The 21,908-nt window shown below is 40.1% G+C and overlaps 1 protein-coding gene across 4 annotated transcripts in view; it reads left to right on the forward strand.

The window, feature by feature from the left end:
* Positions 1-21,908, forward strand: part of SULF2 (sulfatase 2) — a 238,580-nt gene that overhangs the window by 119,978 nt on the left and 96,694 nt on the right. The window contains exon 1 of one of the 4 annotated variants that reach the window (XM_074970049.1): positions 18,531-18,671. The exons of the other annotated variants lie outside the window; for them this stretch is intronic. The gene's annotated coding sequence lies outside the window, so the exon portion shown is untranslated. Of the gene's footprint in view, positions 1-18,530; positions 18,672-21,908 lie in introns of those variants that run through there. 4 annotated transcript variants of the gene reach the window in all.

The raw sequence follows: 21,908 nt of genomic DNA on the forward strand, positions 1-21,908 counted from the left end.
AGGAAGAAGGCAGAATTGAGACCTTTCGAAGTTTTGGCCCAAGCGAGGGGGCATGGGGGCATCATTTGAGCTCCCTGCCTCGGTGCCAAAATGTTGTGGGCCGGCCCTGGGGCTGAGCCCTGGCATCTTTAGACTTGGCATTTCATAGCCCCAGCACTTCTTGGCTTGCCACGTCAGTTCTGAAAGTGTAAAGATTGCTTGACCCCTGGCACCTCTTTCATTACAAATTAAGCACTGCACTCACTCCCTTGCTTTAAGGGGGCACAGTGGGTTCTTGATACAAATTAAGACTGGTCTGAAGTATTCTAAATCTGTTGACTACCATACATGCTACAAGACTCATCTTTTTAAGGAAGCATTTGGAGATGAAGATGTTGTTTGAGGTTTGATGCTTAGTGAAGGATGGGGGTTTTCCTTTTTATTTTGATGTCTGGTCCTGCTTCCATTGAAGTCTGTGGGAGAACTTTTATTGATCTCAAAAGTGCAGGATCAGACTCCTGGTTCCCATTATACTTTGTGGGTTTGCTGCTAGTTCTCTTCCATTTGTATTGACTGTATATTTAATGAATTGTCGAGGTGCTTAGAGTGAGAGAAGTGTCTCTTGTGGTCTTAAAAACCTGAAGTTATATTTAAAACTCTTAAATAAATATTCAGCCCACCTTAACCGGAAGATGGCCTCTATAAGCTGTCAACAAGCCACCCACCCCTATTTCACCCAGCTTTCCCAAAACTATAGTTAACTTAATAACCCACTTGACCGTTACACTCATGGTAGGACAGTTCCCATGTGTACAATTAAGCCAAAATAGATAAAGAGAAATATTTAATAAAGCTGTAGAAATCAACGGTGTTGGACAGTACTGATAGGGTTTTGATGATGCATCACAGTTGATTTATGAAGCTATTAAAACTTAGTACTTGCCAAGTAAACACAATGTTGTCCAAGTTTGTGAAAATCACAGCCTTATTGAAATCAAGGTAGCAAGAGATACGAGGACTCTCCGTGCTTATGTCAACTAACTTTGTATGTGTACAATATTGCAAGAGGGTATTGTCTGAATATTTTGGTTTTCTAGGAAAGCACAAGATGATGCAAGTTTCACAAGATATAAATTTTAATTGCATTTGAAGGATTTATAATGCTGTATGTAATTTGTCAATTATATCAATCTTTAGAACAGACAGTGCTGCAAAGCTATTTGTCATTTATTTTTAGCACTAGGTCAGCAAGAGGACTTCTGTTACCCAGCTGTAGCAGAGATAGAGGTGGTATGCTTTATTGTAGCTACCAACATCAATCTCATATGCAGCTAATATTATGCTCCTAGGAATAGCTATCTTTGCTGTAATCCTCAGACTTTGATTGTGTGTGAGGATGAGAGCAAAATACTTCAATGTTTAAATTACACAAGGAAGCTTCTTATAAACACAGATGTAGAATGACCTGTGAGACTATTTTTAAATGCAGTACATTTCAGGTTGTAAAAACTACTGAGCCTGATTTTTCTTATCTTTCTTTATTATGCCACTAAACATAACCCAGCGTTTCATGAGCATTGCCCGAGACCAATGTAAATGGAGCTTATAGGTTGTGCAATATATTTTAACAAAGGTCGTGTAGTGTGCTGGCAAATGCAAAGATAAATGGGCTGCTTCAAGCTCACAGGTTATTAGGATATTCATGCAGAAAGTATCTGGAGAGTTGTCTAAAAATACAGTGAAAAGAACCTAGATGCCATAGGCCCAAATATCTAACTTTAGTAACTACTACTAGGCATGTGCTATAAGTTCTTTGCTATAGCATTTTAGTTTTTCCTCTCCATTTATATTGATCAAACACCTCTCAAGTTCCGAACTCGCTTTGGTTAAGCACCACTGAAATCACTGGAGGAATTCTGATTAACTTTCTTTTCTGAGTTAATGTTTGTCTTAACTTATGTAGGGACTAGATTTGTTGCATGTATCTGGGCCCAGTATAATGCTTCCAGAATACAGGGGGGAAATAGGAAAATAAAGAATTGAAATGTTGTTTAGCTTTATCCTTTCTGAGAGGCTTGAAGTGCTAGTTAAAAAAAAACACAAACTATGGCTGAACTTAGTTACACTATCCTTTGACTAACACCAAAAGAAATTGAAATCGTGTTTTTCTCTAAATGTATAGAGGTTCTCACAGAGACAGACACAGTAAGTACTGAAGGTATAACCACAACAACAGGTTAAGTCCTGTAAGCAAATGCCAATTGTGCCACTCCCTTGAGCCACCCCAAAGGCAGAGAGAAAGTCAAGACTGTCTACAGCAAAGGTTTGCCTCCCCTTGTGTCGGAATTATACCATAGAACTTGTCAACCAAACTGATTGCAAGGGAAAGTGCACCAGCTACCCCTCTGACACCCCCCCGCCCCCCCCCAAAAATAATTAGTCAAGATTTTTGAGAAAGTAAGAAAAAAATGTGTTGAATTAAAGAAGAGAAGCAAGATGAGGTTTAGAATAAGAATAAAATGTGTTTACAAAAGTCAGTGCAGGCTCTTGAGATTTTTTTTATCTTTAATGTTGATCACCAGGTAAAAAAAAATGTACAGAAGTTGACAACTTTCATTAGCTGCTGTTAGCAACAGTGGCATTTCTAGAGTACTTGATAAAAGGCTCCTGACACTTAGGCATCAAAAAACATCCTCAAGACATTTGGTTGTCAGGCAAAATTTGTGTGTAGGTATGCAAATTTCAGTGAGTTGTCACCACTCCCTCTTAGCAGCAGCACAACAGACAAATCTGCATTATGTTTAAGTTTAATAAATGTTTTATAGTCTGTCTCTTAAGAGCTGGTAAAATGAAGATGCTAATTACAGACTAGCACTAAAGGAGTTCAATGAGTGAGAACATGGTGATTCTTCCTTCTATATCTTGAGAGCCAAACTGTAAATTCTTTTCTTCTTATGTCTGTTCTTTGTTCTTGGACTTGAATAGCCCCCATGATCCTTAATAGATCAAGGCAGATACACTGGTTGATTGATTGGTATAATAAGAACCTCAATCACATGTTTCCATCTGAAATGTGTCTTTTCATAATTGCCTTCTTTGCAAGATGGACAGGGCTGGAATAAGGCATAGATAGCATATGCCTATGCCCCCAGGTCCTGGAGTCAAGTGATTACATCAGAATCTCAGCTTTCATTTAAAAAAAAAAAAAAAGTCTAGCTCTGGTGATTGTGAAGAAAAACCTTGAAAAAGTGACCAGAGTGTCACCACTGTGGTGATATCTGCCTGAGTCTGCAAGCAACCTAGAACAATTAAGTCTGGGAAGTGTGAACTACTTCAAGGGTATGTCTATGCTGCCCCTGGGGAGGGTGTGATTCCCAGCACAATTCCCAGACCTGTGTTAGCTTGGCTCGAGCTAGCGCACTAGAAACAGCAGCATGAACGTTGCAGCATGAGCAGCAGCTGTCTACCTTTGCTGGAAATGGCACTTCTCAGTTGCAGAGTAGACACACCCTCAGTAGTGTGCTAACTCCAAGACCCACCGCTTTCGGTCAGGTTCCCTTTCAACCTAACCCCAGCAGAGGACTCTGTATAGCAGGACGGGAAGATGTAGTGGGCCCTGCCACCTACCCAGCCAAACAGATGCACCCTGGCTGCTGGAGTAAATTCTGGGGAGCCTCCTCCCTCCATTTGCCACCATTGCCTTTCCAGGGTGGAGGGAAGCCCCAACAGTCACTTCTGTTGTGGAGGAGAGCCTCAGACCTCTGTCCCTGCTTCTGTGGGAAGAAAGGGTGGGGGGCCCTTCCACCACCCCTCCAAACAGCGTGCCTGGCTCTGAGTTGCCTTAATCTAGCTTTGCTGATGGATTTTTATCCTGTTCTGTTATGCCAGTTATTTAGACAGGTATGGAACATACCTTATTGTATGGAACATAAGGAGCTGTATTCTTATCAAGAAGTGCTGAACCGAAAGACATTTTCTATGCTAGGATTTGAAGGGGTGATGTTGGCATGTTGACACACAACAGTTTCTTTAATATATGCTAATTTGGCGGAGTTAAAGTCTAACATACTCATGGGACTTATAGACTTTAAGGCCAGAACGGACCATCATGATCATCTAGTCTGACCTACTGCACATTGCAGACCACAGAACCTCACCCACCCACTCCTGTAATAGACCTCTGGATGACTTACTGAAGTTCTCAAATCATGATTTAAAGATTTCAAGTTACAGAGAATCCACTGTTTTACACAGGTTTAAACCTGCAAGTGAAGCTGCAGAGAAAAGCAAAAAGCCCCCAGGTTCGCTGCCAATCTGACCCGGGGAAAATTCCTTCCTGACCCCAAATATGGCAGTCAGTTGGACCCGAAGCATTTTGGCAAGACCCAACAGCCAGACACCAGGGAAATAATTCTATGTAGTAACTCAGAGCCCTTCCCATCTAGTGTTCCATTACCAGCCGTTGGAGATATTGGCTACTAACAGTCGCAGACTGGCTACCTGCCATCGTGGGCAGTCTCATCATACTCCATAAATTTATCAAACTCAGTCTTGAAGACAGTTAGGCTTTTTGTCCCACTGGTCCTCTTGGAAAGCTGTTCCAAACTTCACTCTAACAGTTAGAAGTCTTCATCTAATTTCAAGCCTAAACTTGATGGCAAGTTTATATCCATTTGTTCTTGTGTCAACATTGGCGCTTAACTTAAGTAATTCCTCTCCCTCCCCAGTACTTATTCCTCTGATGTATTTATGGAGAGGAATCCTATCTCCCCTCAGCCTTCCTTTGGTTAGGCTAAACAAGACAAGCTCTTTGAGTCTCCTCTCATAAGGTAGGTTTTCCATTCCTCTAATCATCCTCGTAGCCTTTTTCTGCACCTGTTCCAGGTTGAATTCATCTTTCTTAAACACGGGAGACAAGAATCGCACACCATATTCCATTGTAACACCATGTCCTTAAATCCTAGTCTAGACAAAGCCAAAGATTTTCAGGTTTAAATTAAGGCTGTCAATTAATTGCAGTTAACTCATGCGATTTAACTCAAAAATTAATCACTATTAATTGCAGATTTAATCACACTGTTAAACAATAGACTACCTATTGAAATTTAATTTTTGGATTTTTTTTACATTTTTCAAATATATTTCAATTACAACACAGAATACAAAGTGTACAGTGCTCACTTTATATTTTTGCTTACAAATATTTGCACTGTAAAAATGATAAAAGAAATGGTATTTTTCAGTTCACCTCACACAAGTACTGTAGTGCAATCTCTTTATCATGAAAGTGTAACTTACAAATATTTTTTATGCTACATAACTACACTCAAAAACAAAACAATGTAAAACTTTAGAGCCTACAAGTCCACTCAGTCCTACTTCTTTCTTGTTCAGCAGTCGGTCAGACAAACAAGTTTGTTTACATTTGCAGGAGATAATGCTGTCCGCTTCTTATTTACAATGTCACCTGAAAGTGAGAACAGGCGTTTGTATGCCAGTTTTGTAGCCAGCATTGCAAGATATTTACATGCCAGATATGGTAAAGATTCATATGTCCCTTCATTCTTCGACCACCATTCCAGAGGACAAGCTTCCATGCTGATGACGCTCATTTAAAAAAAAATGTGTTAATTAAATTTGTGACTGAACTCCTTGGGGGAGAATTGTATGTCTCCTGCTCTGTATTACCCACATTCTGCCATATCTTTCATGTGATAGCAGTCTTGGAGGATGACCCAGCACATGTTGTTCGTTTTAAGAACACTTTCACGACAGATTTGACAAAATGTAAAGAAGGTACCAATGTGAGATTTCTAAAAATAGTTACAACACTCAACCCAAGGTTTAAGAATCTGAAGTGCCTTCCAAAATCTGAGAGGGACGAGGTGTGGAGAATGCTTTCAGAAGTCTTAAAAGAACAACAGTCTGATGTGGAAACTACAAAACCCGAATCACCAAAAAAGAAAGTCAACTTTCTGCTGATGGCATCTGACTCAGATGATGAAAATGAACATGCGTCTGTCTGCACTGCTTTGGATCATTACCGAGCAGAACCTGTCATCAGCATGCACGCGTGTCCTCTGGAATGGTGGTCAAAGAATGAAGGGACATATGAATCTTTAGGACATCTGGCATGTAAATATTTTGCAATGCTGGCTACAACAGTGCTATGCGAATGGCTGTTCTCACTTTCAGGTGACGTAAACAAGAAGTGGGCAGCATCATCTCTTGCAAATGTAAACAAACTTGTTTGTCTGAGCGATTGGCTGAACAAGAAGTAGGACTGAGTGGACTTGTAGGCTCTAAAGTTTTACATTTTTATTTTTGGTACATAACTCTACATTTGTAAGTTCAACTTTCATGATAGAGAGTGCACTACAGTACTTGTACTGGGTGAATTGAAAAATGCTGCTGTTTTTTACAGTGAAAATATTTGTAATAAAAATAAATATAAAATGAGCACCTACACTTTATATTCTGTATTGTAATTGAAATCAATATATTTGAAAATGTAGAAAACATCCAAAATATGTAAATAGATTGTATTATTGTTTACCAGCGTGATTAATCGTGATTAATTTTTAAATTGCTTGGCAGCCTAGTTTAAATTGACCACAAAGTTCAGTGATCCCAAATTTGAACTGCATTGCAATCTGATAATATAATGTCCTGATGTAAATGTCATCCTCTTGCAATATCAGTTGAACACTCTGGTTCATTTGGATTGCAAGAGCAGGCCAGCTGTATGGGGAAGTGCCTGGCCATATGCTCCTTACGCTCTTGAATGTCAGTCCAGAGCAGCAACTGAGTCTTCAGAATCCGAATTCAAGACATTTGGGTTCACTTGGCAGATCTGACCAGGGCATGTTCCAAAAGACTGAGATTTATTTTTGTGAGGCATTCACACACTCTTTACTCCAATACTTTAACTTTGTCTATAAATAAGAGATGGGCTCAAATCAAAACCCTGGGTCTGAACTAATGGACTTTGAATCAAAACTTCCAATTCCTTTGACTGCAGAAGAAGGAATTGTAGATCTGAACAATACTGATCTTGGGATGTTGAATCCCAAATCAAACCTTTGTCATGGTTCGAGGTGTTTTGGAATTGGCCTGTTTTAGAAAAAGTTTTGAGCTGCGAACTCTGCCCCAAACCCAGCTCGAGTTCAGATCCAAGGTTTTGTTTCAGGTCCATTTGTTATCTATGGTGGAGGAAGAAGGGGGAGTTACCTGTAGGTGTTGGGGCACCCCTTTGTGCTTTTTGAAAATCTTCTCCACAATAAATACAATTAATGTGTGTTGTTAATCTCTGGTTTGATGTTATTTCTTGTACTGACTGACATCAAGCTTTTATTTTCAAAACCCCTTTTAGGAGAACAGTTTGTATCCACAGTTGAATTGTGGGTACAGATCTAGGTACACATGCCACTAACTGCATATCTAAAGGTGCATACCCAAGGCAAGTACCTAGAGGCACAAGTTGCTCTTGTAAGAAGGGAAGCTGATACTCAGCTGTCTGAAAATATACCCCATGAAGAGCATGAGATAAGTGTAAAATGACACCAAAGGCTTTCACATCCATTTCAAATGATAACATAATGTGGGGTCATAGTCATTCTTTTTGAGGTTTTTAAAACACTGTGCTGAAAATAAATGCACTGTATAGGTGTATAAAATTTGAAAGGAAGATAATAGATCCACTCTTGCTTTTCATCAATGTTTAATGTGGGTCCAATAAACATGGATTTTATGGCATGCTTTTACTGTATTGTGGTAAACTATTAATATCCACAAAAATGTAATTCTTTACTTTCCTCAGTTGTTGGCATATGAAGTATCAGTAACTTCTTTTCAGCAGATTACATACTACTTTAAAATTTGAACGTCTGCTAACTTATACAGCATTTAAAAACAAACATTCTGGACAGGTAGTACCTGATATAATTCATTGTGCTTCTGACTCAGTCAACTAGAGATTGGGACATTATTTGCATATCTTTCTCTATTTCTCTATCTAGCATGTAGAAATGAGACCTGTATGTTATGCCCCACATTGTTTTTTAAAAAATTTAAAATTGCTTTAAGCATTTTATAGGTTTTTAAATCATAAAACTGGACTCAATCTTGAATACATTCTCATTTATAGAGAGAGAGAGAGAGCAGGAATCACGGTATTTTAGTGAAACGAATACTTCACTGTTCGAAACACTTTATTTTTGGAATGTGTACTAGGGTAATGTAGTTACTCTGGATTTACCATGGTATAAGTGGAAACAAAATTTGGCCCATCTTTCTTTTGTGCACCTTAGGTATGCAAGCCAAAAATCTGGAAATTTCAGGTTGAATTACATATTGCCACATAGCAACATTCATGTAAAATGTTCCACATAGGCTCACCAAAGAGGCTTTATCACCCTCTGTCTATTTAGATGAAAACTGTAATTTTTTGAAATTTGTCTTGACCAGTTTCTGTGCAGAGAGATCAACCAAATGAGCCTCCATTTTCCAACTCATAACTGTACTTTCTGCTGTACCATAAACACAGACATAATACTTTACAAAACAACCTTTAATCAACACTCAAATAGCAACAATAACAACATAACAATCCTAAACTTAATTTATGTAACCTTTAGATAATTATACTGTAAGTTGCTTGATGGTGTTTTCGCTTTGGTTATTGCTTACCAAACCTATAGGCCAAATCTTCAAAACCGGATTCTCAAAACGGGATTCTCCCGTGATTTGTATCTACAGATCAGGCTGAAGAAAGAGGCATGTCTGGCCGGGGCTTGCTTCAACCGAAAGTATCAACCCAGCCATGTCTGGTAGCAATGAAAAAATCTCCCTCATCCCTAAACTATAGGAACCCAGTTTCCACAGGTCATAATTGTAATCAAGTAGGAAAGTGATAAAGGTGAAAGGAGGAGTCAAGCTAGCTGAAGCGAAAGATATAAGGATGTGTAGGGCCACATTTGAAAAAAGCTCAACTATTTAGGCACCTTAACTGAAGTGGGTAGATTTTCAAAACTGTTCCGAGTGGGTGGTGAGCATCTGTCCACTTCATTTTGGTGTCTAAATGGGACCTGAGTGTATTTGAAAATTCTGGCTCAGAATTGAACAGATTTCACATGGAATGCACAAGACTTTTTAGTGATAGAAATATGGGCTCTGATCCTGCTCCCATTGACTTCAATAGTGCAAGATCAGACTCATGGTTCTCAAGTAATAACTGGAATCTGAAATAAGACCTATTCCAAGCCAGGAAGGGCAGCTGTGGTATAGAATAAAATTTAGAAATCAGCAAAATCATGTTTGAAAGGACTAATCAATCTCATTTTTTGGCCAAATACAGTTGCAGTCATTGATGTTCCCTCTAATGATGATGAGTTACATTTTTTAAATAGGCAAATAAGGAGACTGCTCATAAATCTAGAGAAATGACTTAGAGCTGAGTATCACCTTATCAAATGAAAAGAGAAATTATTACTACAAATAACTCAGTGACAATGTAGAATAACAAAAGGGCTCAGTTGGAATCTGTAATGTTCCACACATTAAGAAAACCCAGTTAGCTATAAATCACCCAAATGGGTAATTATGCAATAAAAATAATAAAAGGTTGGAAATAAGATTAATTACATGGAGGATCAGGATCTTAGTCAAGGCAGAGTGTAGGAATCTGTATGACTGACTATTGTGAAATATGAAAGAAAGATCTAACAGTATAGGTGATAATGCTGTACCCTGATCAGAGAAGGTGCCCAAAGACTTCTTTTTAGTGCTTTGGACAGTTTTATAACCAAACTGAAATTGTTTGTGAAGGATTAAAAAAAACCCTCATTCACATGACCATCTCAAGCTGCTTCTTTCTCCTTTTTTTTTTTTTTTTTATTAACAGAAAAGGGGTTGGGGGAGAGATCAGGTTTACAATTAAAAAGTCAGAGATCACCAAAGGAATGAATACTTTATTAAATAATAATGTAATCATAGCATGTCATCTTTATTAAAAAGCAAACAACGTTCGTGATCACCTCCCAGCATAAGGGAGTAAAAGTGTGATTACCCTAGTTAGTGGTTTCCAAGAAGGTGGAAATGAGTGCAGAACTCCAGCCTGATGTCTTCAGGCTTTTTAAAAGATGATACAGAGGTGCTCCAAAGTTAATCTCTACCCTCAGGATCCAAAGGAATGTCCCAGAGCAGAATCAAAAGGATTACTCGTTTGTAAGGCCAAAAATACCAAATATAGTTTGTGGGCCAGGGTTTTGAAAATATTAGATGTGCAATTGTATAGCTACCTTTGCTGAATAATTACACATTACTATGTACTAAGAGCTCTGTAATTGCCATGATTGTGTGTGCAATTTTATGGTAACTGCGCAAGAAAATAGCTTGACCAGATTTGTGCACACAAGAGTTTGTGCGCACACTTCCCTAGAGTTTGTTAGTTTGGTGCTTTAAAGTCCAACTAAAAGCTGTAAACCTTTAAACAGGCCAGAATATCCATCTCTGTTGCTGTAGAAGGAAGGTATGAGGTATCCTTTAACGTTTTGGGAAGCAGGAAAAGGAGAAGGGACAACTTGATCAGAACACATGAGGGTAGGCTATGAGTAAATAAGACATAGCTTTCCTCATTTGAACAGAAAGAAGACTCCAATTATATGTTTGTTTAGGGCTAATCACATAAGAAGTCTCAGCACTTGTCTACATCACGCAGCTTTTAGTGACAAGGCTGTGTCGACACTCTCTTTGTCGGTACTTTTTCAGCACTTTTGCTGACAAAATACTTCCAGCCCCGTGAGCGGCATTAGCTTTGTCGGCAGGAGAGTGCTCCTGCCGACAAAGCCGCGTTCACACTGCTGCTTGCGACAGCAAAACTTTTATCTTTCGGGGGGGAGGGGAAGCGGGGTTTAAGTACCCGCGGAAGACCAAAGTTTTGTCGACAACTTCACAGTGTAGACGTACCCTCAGAGAAATGTAGAAAGAGAAGTGAGGATCAAATGTTGTCAGTGGCTTACGCTGGCAAGTGAAGATGTTAAAAAGCATGTTGGAATGTGGTTTTGCCGTTACTTGAACAGATCAAGGAGATGAAATCTTGTATGCAAAATTGTATACGGCTTTAGTGTGTGATGATTGAGTCCCCCTCCCTCAATGGGAAGGGTTTTGGTCAAAACAGCAGGGATGAGACAATGCCCAGAAGAGAGGATGATGTGAGAACTCATGCTTGGCAATGAAGGAGCTGAGCCCCTCCTCCTCCTTGGACTCTCTGCCCCCCTTTGGTCTGTCTAGGGGGACTGGTTGGGCTGATTGGCTCTCATCTATTCCCTTCTTCCATCTATTTACATTCTTCCCCAGGTTTTTGAAGGGCCTCTTGCCCATTTAGCTGCCCGGCCTCCATCCTCTTAGTTGTAGTATAGGAGATGTTTTTCAAGATTCTGCGGGTCTGACTGATTACCTGTTTTGGGATCAGGAAGGAATTTTTCCCATTGTGCCAAACAGGCTGAGGTTGGATGGATTTCCTTGCAGCACCATGGAGGCATAGTTGGGTTAAATAGAATAGGACTTGAAAGTTTAATATGAGGAACGATAAGACTGCTTAGCTTGACATAACTTGTGGCTGTTGTCTAGTGAAGATAAAGGCTAAAATGGTCAGTTTCCAGAAGTGTTTCAATAAGAGACGGGGAGACCTGAAGTCTTTGCAGACTGAAGACTCTCCTTAGTTCACTCTATCACCCCCCCACCACCATCTCCTGCGGCAGGAAGGTGAGAGGATTCAGAAGTGAAGAGAGTTGTAGGCTTAGTCTGAACAGGCTCTGCTCTGAGTTATTGGTTGTATGGTGGGAGCTCTGTAACCCTGCACTGGACCCAGTTAAATGCCTAGTATGTGAGAGTGGAGGGTGGACACATAGTGCCTCTACCCAGTGTTAGTTAATAAAGCTGTGGACTGCTGCTTAAATCCATCCCTGGTTCTGTCATTCATTCAACTGTGCGTCCTGATTAATTCAAATCAGTCTGACACTTGGTATCAGAGGAGTGCAGAGCAGTGTTGCACTAAGAATTATTTATTATAATTTTACGTAATATGCATGTTTAAATAAAGGTGCCATTATGGGCCTCTCTATTGCACTTACTCTAACAAAACATCCCTCTCTTAAATGCTCCTACATCTTGCAGTCATATGCCACCAAGTGACGAAGCAAGGAATTGCAACTAATCATTGCCCATCCATTAAATGGTTTCAGAGTAGCAGCCGTGTTAGTCTGTATTCGCAAAAAGAAAAGGAGTACTTGTGGCTAAGTCTCTAAGGTGCCACAAGTACTCCTTTTCTTTTTGCATCCATTAAATGACACATCCATTAAACAGTCTTGGTCCACTGTTCCATATTTGCAGCATCCAAATGTCAAAATAATAGGTAGAATTTGCACCCCACTGGATTGTCTTAAAAATAAAATTGGATTCAGCATTTACAAGAAAATCTTCGTTTCTTTATCAAATCATCACACGTTAGCTAGCCTGAAAATGACTCTTAAGACAATTTGCAAAGGAAAAGCAAAACAGTACGTACACAGAGAGGTCACTTTTTTGCAAATGAAATACCCCCTTTTTTCCTTTTATGAAGCTATTGGACCACCAACAGCTCACTGAATCTACATTCTATGTATAAATTTACAGATGCACCTCTGAGCCATATTGATCAGTTTCATACTCAATTTTGTGTGTGTGTGTGTATACTAATGTTTTTGTATTTAATCACAGTAATGTTTTACATTTTTACTGGATTTCTAGAGAAGATTTATCACTGATTTGTTAAGCAACTAAATGAATTGTCATTTTATCTATGTTCTTAGTGATTATAGCTTTTATTGTGATTATGGTCTTCCCCAACACCTTCACTATCTGATTATGATTAATCATCAACATTCCTTGGAGTAACCTATGCATTATTGTGGGTTATCAATGTTTATATTTGCTTAATTATGGCTTTTACCTTGCAAACTAAAAATATATTAATGGAAATGTTTTAGGTATCAATATCTGAATTGTACCATATAATTTGCAATTAAGTAAAAATATTAACTATATGTAATTTCTATGTATGTAGAAGATAGGAATACATTATGTCAGAGTGCTAAATCGGTAGAGCAATGTGAAACTTTTTCCTTTACTCTTGTTGGCTGTTTTGGTTTTCCATTTTCATAATACCTCAAGACATATAAACAGATTTTTCCCTAATATGATTGCATTTCTACAGACAGCACAATCTCAGTCTAAATGATAATACTAGAGCAATTGACCACAAAATTATATGTAGTGGGATGATCTTAGTCCACAGTCTAAAGCATATGTAACACGTGGGATCAAGGAGCTAAGCAATTAGCTCTCAACTCATTTTATTTCTTTCTTTGTAAAAGCATTCTGACTTGCCAAGCTTCTGATTTATTTTAAAGCAATGTTTATACTTGCAGACCACATATACATTGTATTCATTAGAAAAAAAGTAAAACTCTATACAGGACCTGATTCTGATCTCACTGATTCTAGTGTAAATCGAGAATAATTTCATTGAAGTCCATGAAACTACACTGGTATAAAACAGGTGTGAGATCAGAATCAGGCCCTAGTGTTAGTTTTTTAGTGCAAGAACAGAGGGGTGCCTGCAAAGGTATAGAGAAGGGTGACCAAAATAGCTAATTGTTCATTGGGTTTATGTATGATGAGTGGATAGCAAAGAGAGGGTAGATCACCCAAGATGGAGAAAGATTAGAAGGGAATTGACTGAGGTTTTTAAAATGTGGAGGTCAACCCTTACATTCTATCTTCTTACATAATGTGAGAAGGCAACATTCAATGCATTTAAAGAGTAACAAATTTGTGAACAATGAAAAGTAAATGCTTTGCATCAGGGATTCCCCTTCCTCACTTGCTGTCCATCCTTTGTTTTTATGATTTCATAGTTTTTTGGTTCTCCTCTTACTTCCCTGCTGATGCTTCTCCATCTCCTTGGATCCTCGGCTCGCTCACATGGTTCCAACTGTTGTCTCTATGCTGATGTCCAAGAGAGAGGGCAGTTCTATCTCAGGTACTTATGTCAGTATCTGAGCATCTCTCAAAATTTAATGCATTTACCCTCACTGGTGAAATAAGGTGTCACAGAGAGAATTAGGGACAGATTGCTAGAAGTGTTTGGGTTCCGAAAAAATGCTGATAGCCTACTAGGTTCCTATGTAAAAGCTCATATTGATTTCATTAGGAGATAGACACCTAGGTATGTCTGAAAACCCCACCATACTTGTATCTACATCTTTAGATATCTAAATATCTTTTGAAAAACTGGCCTTAAGTGGCTTGCCCAAGGTCACAAAGTGTATAGCAGAGCAGGGAACTAACCACTGAACTATCCTTCCTCTCCCGTAGGAGAGGCTTTTTCACCGCCAGTACCACCCTTGTCCAGTGTTGCATCTTCACAGAGATGTTCTACTATCTTCTTAAATATAGAGACAAGAGAGCGTTCTCATTCTAACCTTCTCTACTCCCTTCTCCTCCTTCTTTGTTGAAAACCCCACCATCTGACCCGTCACCCAAACAGGGTATCCCATTTGAGTGTTTCCTGTCTTCCAGGATCTTGCTAGAAGTCTTACTTGTTCTTTCATTATAGGACATCTGAAGTTTAGATTTCCCTTTCTCCTTTCCCACAACAGCCCCTCTGTCCATGCCTTGGCATCTCTCTTGTGGACTGTTGTAACTTTCTGGGTTACTCACATCTCATCATGCAGCCTTCTACTTCAAAGGTACTTCTGCTGCTGAAAATGGCTCTGTCACTCCCCTCTTTGAATTCTCTTCCTTGCTCCTTCTCACATTCAGGTCTCTCATCCTAATCATCAAGTCCTTGTACAAAACTGCCACTACCTATATTTTTAATTTCAGTTAATTTCTTTCCTCAGCTCCTGCTGCCTATACACTACTCCTGTGCCTCCAATGCTGTGGCTATAGTTTATAATGGACTAAATAATTTTTAGGTAATTAGTAACTTGCAGCTAGTCAAGCTACAGTAAAATAATGACAGGCAGTCTAATTAGAGACTCAAGTTAAGTGGGGTAATATCTTTTATTGGACCAACTTCTGTTGGTTGGAGAGACAAGCTTTCAAGGTTCAGAGCTAGAAAGCTTGTCTCTCTCACCAACAGAAGTTGGTCCAATAAAAAGATGATATACACACACCTTGTCTCTCTGGTATCCTGGGACCAGCAGAGCTACACAATGCTGCAAACAGTGTAATGGCATACTACACGATGTTAGTCAAATGTTTTTATTCTGTCCAGTGTTCCACAATGAGATTAGGTGCATTATGGGAGCAGGAATAGGAGATGTTGCTCTTTTATTTTTTGAACCATCAAGTATTGGCTACTTTTGGAGGTAATATAATACCAAAGTAGCTGGATGAGGGTCTGATCGAGTGTGACCATTCTAAATCACCATGAACTATCTTCTCCAATTGGTAAATGGAGAGAAATTCTTCCACTTAAAAAAATGTGTATAATTTCTTCCCCTGTGCACCTGTATGATAATAGAGACCATTGTTTTACCAAGAATGTGGACTTTTTGTTCCTCGAAACTCCTGATAAACCGTTCTAAATTCCTTTAAAACCTTAAAACAATCTAAGCTCTTTTTGGCAATGAAAAAAATAATTTAAATCACCAAAATGTTTAACTTTGGAAAACTGTCCAGTCTGCACGTAGCTTTTCCATTGTGGTTTGTAACAGCGCCAACACAAACTCCTTTTGAAATATGAGATGGAAGCACAATCCACTTCAGGGTTGTCACAAACCAGAGGATATATTATTCTCTTAATGCACTTTCATAACTCCCAATAACATTAATGGGAATTACATGCAATCACTGCGAGGAGAATATGCCCTTTTGTTAAATTGGGAGATCCATTATGACAGATTTTCTGATGATGTTAGATCACATTCAGATTATATTCACATCATCACTTTATTATTATCCTTATTATTTTAAATCTCTTTATTGGTCACCATTTTATTTTAATGAAAATTCCCCTCATGAGCAACTTCCCTATGTAAGATAGGGCAAACTATTATTAAAAATAATAAAGTTGGTTTAACTTCAGCCTAGTCTACACACAGTTTTAGTATCTGCATAACTGGTGGTTAGGGGAATGATTTTTTGTTATTAATTGATATAATTATACCAGTACAACCCCTAGTATGGATTCAGTTATACTGGTTATAAAGGTGCCTGCACTGGCATAGCTTAGTCCCCTTCCTGTATGAGCATTAGCTATACTACATTTATAGCAATATAACTACATCTACAGGAGGAGGATTGTACCGCTTTAACTGTACCAATATAGGAAAATTATATCCTGTCCATTTTCAGCTCTACTGGTATAGCTTAAAGCAGATCAACATCCTGTAACAGAAGGGGCCGGTATCTATTAAGCCTACCAAATAAAGTCTGAGTTAAGGCTGTCACCAGGTTAGTGGGTTGGTGTTTGGGGTTGGGGGGAGGCAATGCATTCAGTTTATGTACGGTTTGAACATGAATCTCTTGTTAAAACCCTACATGGCTTTAAAAATATTTGATCATCTCAGTCTCTAGTTCTTTCTGTGTCTCAGGGTTTTGAATTGCCGGCTATCGCCATAGTATTTTGAGCACTTTCTATATAGAATAGATTAGCACTAGTGAAGTTCTTGGTAGACTTCATGGAATGTATGGGTTAGTACTAGCTAGACATTTTCTTTGAGACATTTGTAGGAACTATCACTGTTTTCTCTCAGCTTGATCCTGCTTCCATTTAAATTAATGCATGTTTTGCCATTGATTCAGTGGGAATAAGATAGGGTCGTCTTGCTCTAACCTGTTGCTTATTCCTGTTCTTTCATTAATTGTTCTCTTTGAACAGGAAAATTATATCCTGCCCATTTTCAACCACATATAAATCGCAAGTGTAGCACCATTTTATGGTAAAAGTATGGTAGCATGTTAAACATGAACACAGAATGTCATTTTATTTTTCAGATGCACATATTTGATGCAGTTTTCAGCTGTGAATGCCAGTTTAAGGTAGTGAAAATTTATTCACATATAGGTTTGAGTTTGGGGTCTGGTCTCATTTGCAGTGAGTTCAGGATGAGATTTAGTAGCAAATGCTATATTGTTTTGAGATAAACATATAACTGTATACATTGCAGCATAGGGATGCTTGAAGGCCACTTTGAAAACAGATTAAAAGAACACTTATTAACACAGCGGATCTATTCTGGAAATGATTCTAGTTAAGAACAACTCATCATGGGATATACAGCATATCCAGTAAAAACTATTTAATATTTGTCACAGTAGCGTCCAGATATTCTTATCAGAATAGTGTTTTCAGTGTTCGTACAGTGCCTGGTGCATATACTATCCTACCTGAACTATCTTAATCAGGATTTTTAAAAATTTACAAACATTGTTGGGCACCTTAATTTTTACATTCCCAAAATGAGACACTCCAGCAAGGCCTGAATTTCAGAAGGTACTCTTTGAAAATCAGGCCTCTTTTAAAGGGCAATTTAGGCATCCTAAAGTGCTAGTCATTTTGGAATATTTTAGACTAAGGGTTCTGATCTGGGAAATACTTACTCCTGTGGGTATAGCGACGTGAGCAGTCCATTGAACTTAATTACTCACGTGAGTAAAATTAGGTGCATGGCTGTTTGCGGGATCAAACCGTACCTAGTACATTTTTGAAACACAAAGCAGATAAAAGTAGGGCAACGTGTTTAAATAGCCTCTATCTTTTTTGTGCAGTGCCATTATCCCTGGGTGCCAGACCCAATAAACTCCATCAGTGCTTTGACTACTCGACTTGTTCTAAAGGCTTTGTCTCTGTTGCTGCATTAACGCCCTCCCACCTCTCTCTCTCCTTCCGAATGGAAAATGTCTCTGTTTAAACTCTAATTCGGCCGCGTGGGTGGGTGTCCGTGCAGAGAACCGGAGACCGAGCGAGCAGTCTTGTCTGTTGGGTGAGACGAAGCCAAGTCCGACAGAGCTGTGAGCGGCGGGACTTTGAACAAGTGCTGGTGGAACAGGTTTCCTCCCCCTCTGAGCCGCTTGGGGATTGCGTCAGTGCCGGGAGGAGGATTCTGGAGCTAAATGAACTTTTTGAATAATTTAAAAACCAAAACAAAACACCCCACCCACACCTCTTCCCCTCAAAGGTTGGTTTGGAAATGGGCTCCAGCTGCTGCCCTGTGCCAGGGGTTAATCACCTTCCCCCTAGCCCTGCTCAGCACCGCCAGGGCCGTGGCAGGAGGACAGGGCTGGCTGCCGCGCCGGGGACCTGGCTCTGCTGCGTGTGATATTTAAACCCGGCTCTGTGCAGCAGCCTGGAGCACAGCGCAGCCGAGCTCCGGCGGCAGAGCAGCCGCCCAGCATCCGGCGCAGCGCGTGTGTGTGCGCGCGGGGTGGGGGGAGCAGGCAGGAGGCAGCACCGGCGTGGGGGGTGGAAGGAGCCTAACCTCCGGCGGCTGGGGGAGGCCATGCCCGGCACTGGGGGCTCCTGGCGGCTGAGCCCAGCTGCTGCGGCGGGGGGGCTGAGCTGCTCCTGAGGCGGAGGAGGTGCTGGAAGGGAAGGGGACATGCAGCACCCAGCCGCCAGCTGCTGCGGCGTTTTCACTGCCCGGGTAAGTGGGGCAGGGGGGTGGGTGAGGGGGAGCTGCCCAGAGCCTCCCTTCAGAGCCGGGGAGGGGGCGAGCCCAAAGTTTAGCGGAGCTGCGGGGGGGGGGTGGGGGAGTAGAGGGTTGGAGGATGGGATGGGGAGCTTGGGGACGGGGAGGAGATGAGAGCAGGGGTTGGGTGGGGGATAGGGGAGGAGATGGGAGGGTTGGAGAATGGGGCAGGGCGGAGATGGGAGCAAGGGGTCAGGGTGGGGAAGGAAATGGAAGCAGTTGTGGGGTGAAGGGACGGGAGGGGGGAGGCTGCGAGGTACTGCCAACCCTCCAGGATTGTCCTGGAGTCTCCAGGAATTAAAGATTAATCTTTTAATTAAAGATTATGTCCTGTTGAAAGCTCCAGGAATATATCCAACCTATACTGGCAACCTTAAGGGGGAAGATGAGATATAGGGGTAGGGTGATGGCAGATGGGCTAGAAGACAGGTAGGGGCTGGCAGGTGGGTCAGACTGGGTAGGTGGGGAGCAGCCTGGGCAGTTGGCCCCAGTCTAATGGGGGCAAGAAGAGACGCTGCTCTGCCTCCTTCGGCAAGGTGCTGCGGCTTCCCAAGGGCTGGGGGTCTTGTGCCCTGTAGAGCAGGGGTCTGGGGCTGTGGGCTCTCTGCACAGCCGGAGGGCACCTGGCTAGCACTGTTGGGGTGCCTGGCACCCTGCTCAGTGCGGGTGGAGTGTGGTTAGCTGCACGTGGCAGTGATGGGACACATTTAATCCGATCTGCCCTTGATATGGCCCGCCTGGGCTTTTATAAAAGCCTAGGGTCCTCAGTGATTAAAACTTGTACTGGAAGGGGGCTGCACAGCGTGCAGGTCTGCTCCCTCAGCACTGGGGAACGGCTGGGGCGGCAGGAAGCCGGGCAGTTTGTTTGCGCTGTATTTATCTAAAGATTCCACGTTTAAACCTTCCCTGGTTTGGGATGAAATACCAGATGTTGGGAGGTATCTGTGCAAGAAACAGTTGTTTGTAAAACAGCTGATGCCTTGGCACTTAGTTTTTCGTTTAATAAATTCACATGTGCTTTGGGGTTTAAAAAACCAACCTTGCATTGAAAATCTAATTTTTCTGTATACAGTAATATAAAATCTTTAGTCACTGAATAGATTTGTCTCTGTATGTTTGGTTTTTTTAGACTATTTTTTTTGTGGCATACTGGCTCTATATTTGTTCATTCTTCCCTTGTGGTATTTGCAAATCTCCCGTCAGCTGCAGTAAATATTAATTTTTTAAAATTTATTCTTAAAAATCAGCCTAAAGTTGTACTTAATAAATATGCAAATATGGGTGTATTTAGGGGAGAAATAATACTCGTCCTCTCTGTTAATTTGTTCTTGGGACAGAAGTGAATGTGCTGTAGAAAAGTGTTTGTTATAATGGACTTCAGTGGACAGGGGAGCAAAATAAAACTCTAACCTTATTTGAGGACTAGCTCATACCAGAGAACCTTAGTGTGAGTTCTTTATATTGTAGCTCTACTGAATACTAATATAGAATAATGTGGTATTTAACAGTAAAGCACTTCTTACAAAAAATGTAACTGAACATTAGAGTCACAAGAAATTTTTATTTAAAATAAAGGTTAGTGTGTGGAGACAGATTTCCCCTTGTTAAATGCTTAGCAGTTTGAGCCCTGGTTGCCATGCTCACCAACAGAACAAAAGTAATTCAAAACAATCTGTTTAAATATGTAATTTAATGTTCTAATAAGCATTTGGAGCTGTGACAATGTCCTGGCTCTCTAAGGAAATGTTTTCACAGAGAGGTCAGATATAGAGTGATCAATCAGTCCTCATCCTCAAAGTAAACCTGCACAAAACTTTCAAAAGCCGAGCCTGGGAGCTTAAATTCATAACTTTGCTAGACACTAAAAATCATGATCTTAATAAAAAGAAAAGGAGTACTTGTGGCACCTTAGAGACTAACCAATTTATTTGAGCATAAGCTTTCGTGAGCTACAGCTCACTTCATCGGATGCATCGGATACAGACTAACACAGCTGCTACTCTGAAACCGGTCTTAATAAAGAGATGATTTATAGTTTTATTACAACAATCTGTAACCCACTAACCCCCCTATTTGTTCTATGACTACAGGTGTGTTAGTGGGCCACTTCACCTTGAGTGGTCCCTTAGTTTAGAATACGTGTTAAGGACTTATGCTATCTGTTCAACCTTCTATTTAGCTGCATTTCCTTTCCCAGACCTCTGTGTAACTCAAAAGCTTGTCTGTCTCATGAACAGAAGTTACCTCACCCACCTTGTCTCAGAAAATGTTAGACATGTAGCCATAGTTCATGCATGTGCTATTGATGTAACCTTCAACAGTCAAGGTTAGCACTGGGTTTGGGCTTTGGCTTTTTGTATCCTCTTTTAAATTTAAATTTGTGACTTTTTGAAAAAATATTTAGAAAATGTTAATCTTAAAAAGGTAGTATGATGTGTTGTGAGATTACAACACAAATCATGATTCAGTAGGATTTTTTTTTTCCTTGAGCCTATTTGAATGCAAACAAGAATCCTCCCTGTCTAAGTGTAAAATGCAATTTTATATGTAGGTGATATAACTTGCAAAACATGGTCTTAAATAAAAATTGTAGCTGATTGAAGGCATCAGTGAGAAAGAGTTGTTCCGCATGAATGCAAGGATCTGCAATAGTGGTCCAAGAGTTAATAGACCAGAGGTACAGTTGAAACCATTTAAATGGCAACCTGATAAACAACATGCTTATTTAATTGGGAAGGCAGGTAGGGAATGGATCCCACACAATGCATTTCCATGCCTCTAAACACTGAATAATGGAACACTTAAGTCTGCTTAAATAACACACCTGGTGTTGGCTCCAGACATATTCAGAACAGTTATCAAGTGTAAGTTACTGTTTGCTAGCATATTTTTCCCATTATGCAGCTACTCTTTGTTCCTTACATGCTGTTTCCCTGTTTATGGCTGCTAAATGAGTCAAACATGCCTTAGCTGCTTTTTTTTAATTACTGTTTTGCATTATGCTCATTTTTAAAGCAATCTAATAAATAAAAGTGAATCTGAGATGCAGTTACTTTACAAATCTGCTTCTAGTTATGTGTCAAATTAATGGCATTATAAGCTCAAAGAATGGTTGACATGTATTGTTTCTTTTTTCATAACAAAATAATTTGTTCCATGTTGTATATTATGTCTTTGGCAGTACAACATGAG

This window comes from Natator depressus, chromosome 13 (assembly GCF_965152275.1).
Source record: "Natator depressus isolate rNatDep1 chromosome 13, rNatDep2.hap1, whole genome shotgun sequence".
NCBI classification, from domain to species: Eukaryota; Metazoa; Chordata; order Testudines; family Cheloniidae; genus Natator; species Natator depressus.